The sequence below is a fragment of the Pseudochaenichthys georgianus genome, chromosome 15 (assembly GCF_902827115.2).
Source record: "Pseudochaenichthys georgianus chromosome 15, fPseGeo1.2, whole genome shotgun sequence".
Lineage (NCBI taxonomy): Eukaryota > Metazoa > Chordata > Actinopteri > Perciformes > Channichthyidae > Pseudochaenichthys > Pseudochaenichthys georgianus.
The window spans coordinates 17,561,944-17,572,440 of NC_047517.1; positions in this window are offsets into that span (position 1 = coordinate 17,561,944).

Consider the following 10,497-nt stretch of genomic DNA (forward strand, 5'->3'; position numbering starts at 1 on the left):
GGCTGCCTGAAGCGGCAGGAGTGACCTCATCATCTCCCTCAGTTTCTCCATCACTCTCACCTCCTCACTTGGTCAATCCCACTTCTGACACCAAGTGTGAAGCTGACAATTGAGCGGCCCGACCAAGCAAGGAGGCAGAGGCAGAACGTCCAAAATACAACCCGGTGTGGGCATTTATTAAATCATGAACACATGACACACAGCCTCAATCCTGCTGTTTCTCCCTGAACACAGCCTGCAGCCACCAGGATCTCACACACACTCTACCAGCATATTACTTATTAAAAGTTGTTTCATTTAAGGTCTGTACTGTTGTTGCGTGAGACATTATATTCAGCAGAAGTCTCCACGTTTGCAGTCAACCAAAGTAGCTTGTAAGTATGCTAACGGACATAAGAAACACACGACCACATCGCTCAGAGTTTGGCCTGGAGTACTGCCGTTTATTGTAACTGCGCATGCTCATTAGCATCACCACGTTTCAGGCACATTCTGATGATGTCATACACATGAACTCAAACATGACTTTGTTATTATACAAATATGCTCAACAACTGTAATTCTTCAAAAAATGAATCATTAAATGTTGTGTTTAGATTGTACTTCTATAGGTTTAACATTACATACTGTCTTTAAACATTAAATCTAAACAAACACTGCAAGCTAAAGTTTGAAATGATTTAATCTGTTTTAGCTGTTTACAGCACTTGCTTCCAAAATACAACTTATTTTACAACCTTGAGCAAGTGTTAACACTTTATTGAAGGCGTTTGGTCTTCTGTGAAATAACAGGATTTCTCTGCTGAGTTTTTGGTGCGTCACTTTATTGAAGGTGTTTGACCGTAATAATTGAGGGAAAACCTGTAAAATAACAGTGTTTCACTGCTGAACTTTAAGTTCTGTCACTTTATTGAAGGTGTTTGACTGTAATAATTGAGGGAAAACCTGTAAAATAACAGTGTTTCACTGCTGAACTTTAAGTTCTGTCACTTTATTGAAGGTGTTTGACTGTAATAATTGAGGGAAAACCTGTAAAATAACAGTTTTTACATGCTTAACTCTAAATTATGTCCGTAATAAATAAGGGAAGAAACCTGTAAAATAACAGTGTTTCTCTGTAAAGGAAATTAATTATATTTACTGTGAATTTACAGTTTTTTCCCATTATTGTGATTAGGGTATTTCACTGTAATTTGACAGTAAGTTTTTGGAAGCACCAGCTGCCAGACTTTTACCGTTTTTTTACGTTTTTTTTTTTTACAGTGTAGACTAAATAAACACTCCACTGTTAAGCCTTTAATGGAACATGAATCCTATCTCATAGATTCAGTCTGCACGTGCAGGAGTATACGCTTCCTTTTGAATAATTTAACAGCAAATCAAATGTGATTCCGCAGACTGCCTGTTGCCTATATTTACCACAATGGTGTTATATTTATGATAGCAGTGAGGAGGATGTCTCTTCCCTTGATTTGGAATGATCCCATGGCAGAAAACAACATTATCGTTGGTGGTGGCAGTGGGTTCATATTGTCACCTTCAGCTCTCACACCCGTCACAGATAATGGCAAACACTCTGACACTTAAGTGTGCAGTTTACGTTTCTTCAGAGGTGGTAGACAAGTTTAAGTGCAAGGTTTTCCATATTCTCTTCCAGAGATATCCATCCTAACATCATGATTGCATCACATGTCTTTCCTGTGGGGATGAAATCAGCACAACAGCTGGGCTGTCAGAAGGTGTCATCTTTTTTTGCAAAGAAAACAGGGGAAGAATTGGCTGCAGAAGCTTTCAGAGGATACTCCTGACACCTCGCCGCCCCCCCTGCTGCTCTGCTGAACTCCAGATGGGGCTGACTCTTTGACTTATTAAAGATTTACCTGGTGAGTCTGCTGTCATGTCCTTGACCTTTAAGCGAGCGAGGAGTGGCAGCGACTGCACAAAGATGGTGAGCGCTTTGAGGACTCGAGGGGGCAGGAAGTTGACAAACGACTTTTCTGGCTTTGCCCGTTGACAGCTTTGGCAGGCTGTCAACAGAGAGAATGCAATATCATTTGTAGTAAATTACCAGCCCACACAAAGTGACACAAGGCAGCGTAAGTCAAGTTGTTCTGACAGCTCCTTCAGCTGCCACGCAGCGCACACATCTGCCAAGACAACTGCACCACACACTCAGACACGTTCCACGCTTTTACCCACATGTACACACACCAACATAGAGAAACAGGAATCTTAATACAAGACCGTCAGAATGCTATTTGGAAATAAGCAGTTATGGGAATTTAACAGAATATTTCTTTATAGAACAAAAAGATGGGGACCTTTACCTATTTGTGGCGGGAAATGTTTTCTGAAGAGTTTATGCGATGGTCTTGGGCCCACATCTAAAACAATTGCACTATTTGTTAAACCATTTGTCTTAAAAGTGTTTTTTTTTAACAAAACTTTACTTGGTCTTTGTTCACATGGGACTGGTGTTTTCAAAATATGTTTCATGATACTTTAGAACAACAAAATATATTGATAACAAAGATTACAAGAAAGTGGATGTACCTTAGAAACTAAACTACAAGCACAATGAAGTATTTGGTATCTATATGAACTCTTATTAAGTTTAATATCAAATAATTGTTCAATTGTAATTCATATTTAATGTGAAAACATTGAATCAACACAAATTCATCAATTGTTTTTAAATCCTTACACAAAAAATTGAACAGTGTGATTTTTCATGTGATCTAAAAATATCAAAGGTGTCCTGTCGTTACCCAAAGTATGTACCAGATACAATAAGAAAAAAATATTCCACAAATGATTTCTTTGCAATATTTGACCAAGCTTATAAGTCATATTTTCTTGAAGGTGGAAAAAGTACTTGTAATGATTCTGTGTGTTTCTCAAATCACTATTCTCTTGCATCAGATGCTTCATCTTCCTGAAAATGTCATTAAGGATGGATTTTCGACAGATTAGAGTAAACATATCTTACAGTAGAAAGCACATTTGCTTACATCCGATAGATTGACAAGACAAACCCGGGACAAAGAAGAAACAAAGCACAGAGGAAGTCTCTCCAACAGAGATACACCTCACCTGCTAACCAAAGAATTCCTGTGATGTTGAAATATTATTTATTCTTTAAAAGCTAACTCTCAGGAGATGGTGGGGTGATATCTTTTAAGAGTAAATACAACATTTTTAAATGAATATTGTGATATATGGAGGAATATTTAGCTGTTGTGAAGCAAAGTATTTTCTCTGATTTACAGTGCATTTAATGTCGACCAGTTGGGAGTTCTCACATGAAATGAGTTGTATGTACACTGAACAAAAATATAAATGCAACACTTTTGTTTTTGCTCCCATTTTTCATGAGATGAACTCAAAGATCTAAAACATTTTCTATATACACAAAATAACCATTTCTCTCAAATATTGTTCACAAATCTGAACAAATCTGTGATAGTGAGCACTTCTCCTTTGCTGAGATAATCCATCCCACCTCACAGGTGTGGCATATCAAGATGCTGATTAGACAGCATGATTATTGCACAGGTGTGCCTTAGGCTGGCCACAATAAAAGGCCACTACAGGTGTATCACATCCCAAGAGCCATCATTGCTCTTAACACCTGACATGTTAATCAATGTGACTCTGTACATATACATATATATCATTACTATTATTATAAATACACACTATTATTATTATTATTATTATTATTATTTATTACATTACAGATTTTATTTTTATACTCCTGGAAATAATTACTGCACTTTACTCTTTATTCCTTTATCCCTTATTTCTAAGTATGTATGCTGCGTGTATTTTGTTGTCTTATGTTGTGATGTTTTGTTTTTGTTTTGATGGCACCCTTGAAAGGGAGAAGCATGTATCTCATTGTACATGTATAATGACATTAAACTATTCTATTCTATTTGAGAGAAATGGTTAATTTGTGTATATAGAATTTTTTTTAGATCTTTGAGTTCATCTCATGAAAAATGGGAGCAAAAACAAAAGTGTTGCATTTATATTTTTGTTCAGTGTAATTACAATACAGGAGCTTGGGGGAGGATGTACTGTAGGTGTGAAGAGATCTGATCTCCTCTGCTGACTGGAGCTGAATCAGGAGGATGAGCATGAACACAAGGTGTTTTTTCTTTTAACTGGGAGCTCAGAGACACAGCTCCAATGTGATTGTAACGGCTTGAAAGAAAAAGTGACAGCAGATCTTTTTGTCTTATATTTAAAAATAATCTCTTTGGGGAAGAAAAACACTGCAGAAATATTCTGATGTAGCTTAACCTCGCATAGCCTGTGAGAAGCACATATTGAATAACATCAAACAATTATTATTTCAGAGTCTTACCATAATGTAGATTTTAGTGTCAAATATAAGTTATTATTATACTGAAAATATCTAGGGTAAATGTCAGCTGCGATTCTAGAAAATAATAGGTTAATTAAACCAAAGTTAGCATTAAGTGTGAACAAAACAGGAGAGTTATGTGCCGCAAAACATATACAAAATTAGATGAAACGAGATCTGAAACTCTGAAATGTCAGTAATGATGTCAAGTTTCCACGAGTTGTGGTAAATAAGTCAAAACAAGAAAAATCACCGTTATGGCCCATTAAACAGCAGTGGCAGTTAAGTGGGTTGGACAGTAGCAGGATGTGGTTCTGCAGAGGTGGAAAGCCCAGAGTAAAAGCCAAGTGGGACCTCGGGCGAGGAGAGGCAGTGTGCTGCTCCAGTTCACAGGAGTTCAGCAGAGGTTAGGTTGGCTATAACTTAACAGTAACTTCTGAAATAAATGGAGACCGGGGAAGATCACAACACAATCTGACAACTCACGGTGTCCTCCACTGTCATTTTGAATTTGATGTCTGCTGTTGGGGGATAGTTTTGTCTTTGTAGGTTCCTTAAACACACAGAGCAGAAACCTCTCAGTTTGCTACTACACACAGAGTAATCGGTTGCTCAAACCCCTGGGACTTTTTGGGAAGACACGCGGCTGCTGTGCTCCTGACTGGTGAGTCCATTTTACCCTGGGCTACATGGTCCAGGCCACTGACTAGAGCACTGCTTCAGTGCCCACACTGCCCTCAGAGGAAGTGACCTCAATACATCCAATAACCCTGCTCACACAAGCGCGACAGCTGTGGAAGATTGGAAACATGCCAGGTTTCTTATCTTAGATAAAGCCACAATGAGAGAGTTGTCATGGTTTTGGTGTTGTAAATGTCAAGAGAGGAATGATTCAAAGTCTTTTCATGCAGTTGATATCATCTTCAAATAAAAAATAAACTGTTGTTTATTGAGGAAGTGAAATGACATTTAGAAATTTGACAATCACATAAAGAAACCAAACTGGGAAAACTTAAATTAGGTTTGGCTTGAATTTTTTAATGGTTCTACATCCTGGCATAACCCTTTAAAGTCCTCACCAAGAAAAAAGCTATGAAAAAATGTTTTTTATTTCAATTTTGTATTTCCTTTGGGCAATAATAACAACAAACAACATAATATTTAACAAAGGACCCACAGCTTTAGTCAAACGATGCAACCTGAAAATTAAAACATACATTCAAAATTGAAAACTTATAATAGCCAATGAATCAAAAATACATTTAAGTAAATGTAACACCCTTTTCACCCCGGTTACACGTTTCATTCGCCCTGTACGATGGGCGCTGTAAGTGATGAAAATGGGGGATGTTGGCTTATCTGGCGCCCGCAGCTCACAGCCAAAGTGTGAGTGAGCGAGGGAGAGAGAGAGGGTGCACCGATTCCGGCGCTGTTGTTATTAGCATCTGGTGCTAGCTGCTCTAACGGATGTAAGAAGAAGATGTTTCTACAATGATGTGGAGGGAGAGTCCTCTCCAGTCAGACTGAGAGGCTGATGACGACAGCTCAGTGAGGTAAAGGACTCTTGAGTGTTTAGATAGTTCACTTTAGTCTAAGTTCAAACAGTTTGGTCACAATTTATGTAAACACATATTCCCAAGGCACTCCTTTATAATTATTGGGATAAACAGGTTTGAAATCATTCCAATGTATACTATAGGACAGTAAACCAAAAACATCCTATAAAACTGGAGAGATAAAAAAAATGCATAAATAAATGTTACGGTAAAATAAGATATGAATGAACAACACAAATAAAATAAGTTACATTCATTTCTTATTGGCTATGGTAGGTTATTGGTTATGTTCACATACTTATTTGATTACATCCACTTGTCTAAGATGATCACAACAGAGACTTTCGACCCAAAACCAGCTGTTGACTTGTGGATGCAAGCAGCTAATCACAGACTCAACCAGAGAGAAAGAAGTAGGCCTACATCATCAGCTACCATGTCTGACAGAGAGGAGAACAGTCAGGAGAACCGTCAGGAGAACAGTGAGGAGAACAGAGAGGAAGACAGAGAGGAGAACAGTCAGGAGAACAGTGAGGAGAACAGAGAGGAAGACAGAGAGGAAGACAGAGAGGAGAACAGTCAGGAGGGTATATGACAGCTTGTAGGATTACTGGTCGTGCTAATGTTGTCTTGTGTTCACCTCTGCATGTGTGTTCTGTGTTCACCTCTGCATGTGTGTTCTGTGTTCACCTCTGCATGTGTGTTCTGTGTTCACCTCTGTGTGTTCAGTGCCGTGTGTCTGGCAAATAAAGTCAAGACCCCCTCAAAAGTTACGGTTTATTTCATTTTAAGGATGAGCACCAAGCAACATCTCCAGCTGCTCCTTTGAGAACCAGGGCAAAAAAGTTATGTGCACCCCTGTCTATAACACCAGTGCTACGTGCCGACCCTGAGTTCATATGCAACTCGCAAATATCTTTCTCTCTCTCTCTCCTCTCTTTTCTCTTCTCTCTCTCCCTCTCTCTCTCTCTCTCTCTCAATTTTGGTACGCAAATGCGCCTTTTTTCAAATGACCCGGTGCACCTGCGCACCAGTTATGTGCAGCCCTGCCTATAGTCATAATCATCACTTAAATCCAAATCCAATTTTTGAGAATTTGCTGGTACAACACCAGAGAGCTGCATGACCTAGCACCATAAAATGGTTTAGCGTACAAAATGGTTTAGCGTACATTTTTTAAATGTATCATCTTAGCATCGATACCTTTACCACTAAATGTCATCTCAACCATTTGGTAAAACCGTAAAACATATCTTTAGATAGTAGAGGAACAAACCCCCAAAAAAGGCTTTAGTTATCGAGATACGCCTACCCGAGGTAGAACAAAGCACAACCATGTTTTTTCATTACTTTAATATCTGTAATATATGAAACTGATTGTTGTATACAAATATTTGACTGCAAAATAAAAAAATATGGTTGATGTACGGAACCTTCCCATAACCGAAAATAGTGAAAATGTAGGCTCCTCTGAAGGGGGCCATGTCAACCTTATCACGTGTATATCTGGAAATAAGGATCAGAATGTCACCAACTTTGGTTTATATGTTCAGGGTGAGGCAAAGCATACACTAAAGCACATTTTGTCCCAATACCTTTGTCCATCTTAGTAAAATATACAATCAAACACTGATACAATTTAGGCGGAAATGAAATTTGAAAGGAAAAATCCAAAAGGTACGTTTATACTTTTCTGTCATTATTAAAGTTAGGAGACCAATCCCCAAAAACCTTATTTATATGTACCAAAGAGTGCTTATCTTATGATAAAAGTTGGTTATTTGACTATTAGTGACAGAAGAGGTTACCAGCCCCTAACAGGTTGCTAGTGCAGCAAGGTCTTCAAACTGACAAATAGAATGGGCCCTAGGTGTAAATGGATGAACGAAAAGACACAGACCATAGATTAAGGCAAAAAACAAGATTTAATATAATTATTTGTATATAATATATATAATAATAAACCCATCTTTATCATTCTTAATGCATTTATCTTTATATTTATTTACTGTGAGCCAACAGGCTTACATTTAAACCAGGTATATCAGGGAAAGACATTTAGCCTATATAGGATTTAGACTACTTTTTATCATTCCTAAAATTTGCCTTAACATTAACATACATCAATGTTAAATATATACATAAACATATAAATCCTACAGAAAGGGAGAGATATCATAGAATGAGGCAGAAATTACATTACACTAATGCAAGCACATTAAACAGCGTTTAACATTTAGAGATTTCAGCTCAATGAATGGACATCCGTACTTCCATTAAAGGTGGGGTAGGTAAGTTTCAGAAACCGGCTCGAGATAAACTTGTTGTTATATTCCATGGAATGCTCTTAACATCGCAATAGCAATGAATATCTTAAGTGCTTTGACAAAAAATCCATACAAAAATGTCTTCTGTAGAAGCCGTAATACTGTAAAAAGTACAACCAATCCGTTTAGCCGGGCCTACCTGCCTGTCAGCCTTCCATCGGGGCACAAATTTATCTCGTGCCCTCATTGGTCATGTGCGCGTTCGTGTGTGTTGGAGGAGGGGCTCTATAAGGAAGTGGCAGATTTTCTCCGGTTGTGTATTTTCAAATTCTAGCGATCTCGAGCCGGTTTCTCAAACTTACCTACCCCACCTTTAATAGTATGGAAATCCTACTTCTAAAATTATTTCATCAAACATAATATAACATTAAATATGTCAAATTAACAACAATAAATGGTCAGAAGTTTGATAATTTTTTAGCAAATAGTCCGTTTTAATTACTTAAGCTTGGCTTCACTATCTTAACCATAAAGCATAAAATCAACCGTTCGGTAGAGCCTGTCTTTAAGAAATTGTTAGGCCCTTTTTAATCTTTTTTTTTTAAATGTAAACGTTTAATTTTTTTAAAACCTTTGAAAATCCCACCAAACGGAAGCCTCGTGTCAGGTGATTTTGTTGTTGCTAACTTGCAGGCTAACTTGCTATCTGTGCTATTGAAACACAGTGACATCTAGTGGATGTTATTAGCATTACATATGTCAACCGCGTGGTAGAGCTTGCTGACAGAGATCTAAGTAAACGGATTTTTCCGTAAGATATAGTGACTCAAAGTGTGCTCTACCATAATGGTCGAGCAGAAGGGTAAAGAGACACACTTTAAATACATATTTTATGTAATAAAGAGGAATATCAGCAAAAATGTTCTATGTTTTCTACAGGCCTCTCACAAGGAGGATAAGGTAACAGATGCAAAAAATATATATTTAAAAAATGTTTTCCTCCCATACACCAGCAGATATTTAGAGTGAGTCGATAAACAGAAATTAACCATTAACTATCCAATTTTCATGAAAGCAGATGATCCACCTAGGGCATCTTTTCACAGGCTCTGAGCTCATTTTAGCTTTGCAGTGCGGTGCAGGTTGAGTGAACACACTGAGCCGCAGGAGCTGATTCGTGCTGATTCCCGTGGCCTATTGTGTGCACCACGGCCAGGTGATTGTGTGGGATCCTGCATTTGGCACTTGTTACTGTTGTTTTCCACAGAGATGCTAATCATCAAGCATGCGCCAGAGGCATGATTAAATGTCACACAGCTCCTTCGGTTGTGGCCCCCTCACTGTGAATAAACCCTTCTCACCCACAGGCCGAGGAGTGTGGCCCAAGCAGCAGAGCCACAGCTCCCCCTACAGCTCGCACTGCCAAACAGAACTACAATCAGGACAGTGTGCAAAGGTTGTTTTTTCTTCATCCAACATGAGTTTAAAAAATGTTAACCATGTGTTTGGGAATAGATATGGATTTCCCCCCCACTTATACCTAAACACATGACCATGTAGTAGTTATTATGTTGTAGTTGCATATGTATTGCATAATACATGGGCCCTTTATTAAAACAAATAAGTCTTTGGAAATAATTGAGTTATTGAGATGGGGAAAAAGATAAGAAGCCAAGACAGCCATGTGGTTTATTGATCTCTAAATTATACGGACTCCTTTATCATTGTGAAACTCAGCCATGTGACACTTCGGCATCTGTTTTAAGTGGCTACACAATATATGCATCTCCTTGTGAACTATACTCAAAAATAAAGTTACCCAACAAACTGATTCATAGCTAGACTATGAAAAGTATTGAAATCTTACTTTTCAGTATACTAGCAATTGTTTTTATTATCTTCCTATAAACCACATTGGCTTTGTGACACTTGATTTAAGTTCAAGTTGTTTTACCATTAGACATTTTATATTTTGCCATTAATAATAATAATAATAAAATACATGGGACTTTTATAGCGCTTTTCATGAAACTCAAAAACGCTTTGACAGAGAATTAAGAGGAGAAAAAGAGACAAGAGAAGCCAAAAAAAAATAGATAACAAAGAAATACAAAAAAGAGATAAACAGAACAGAAAATAGGGGGGGAGGGGGTGGTCAGTGGTTGAATGGAGTGTTGAACAGGTGGGTTTTGAGTGATGTTTTGAATGCTGTGAGGGAGGAAGAATCTCTGATGTATTTGGGTAGTCAGTTCCAGAGGGTGGGTGCAGCAACGGAGAAGGCTCTGTCGCCCCAGGACTTGAG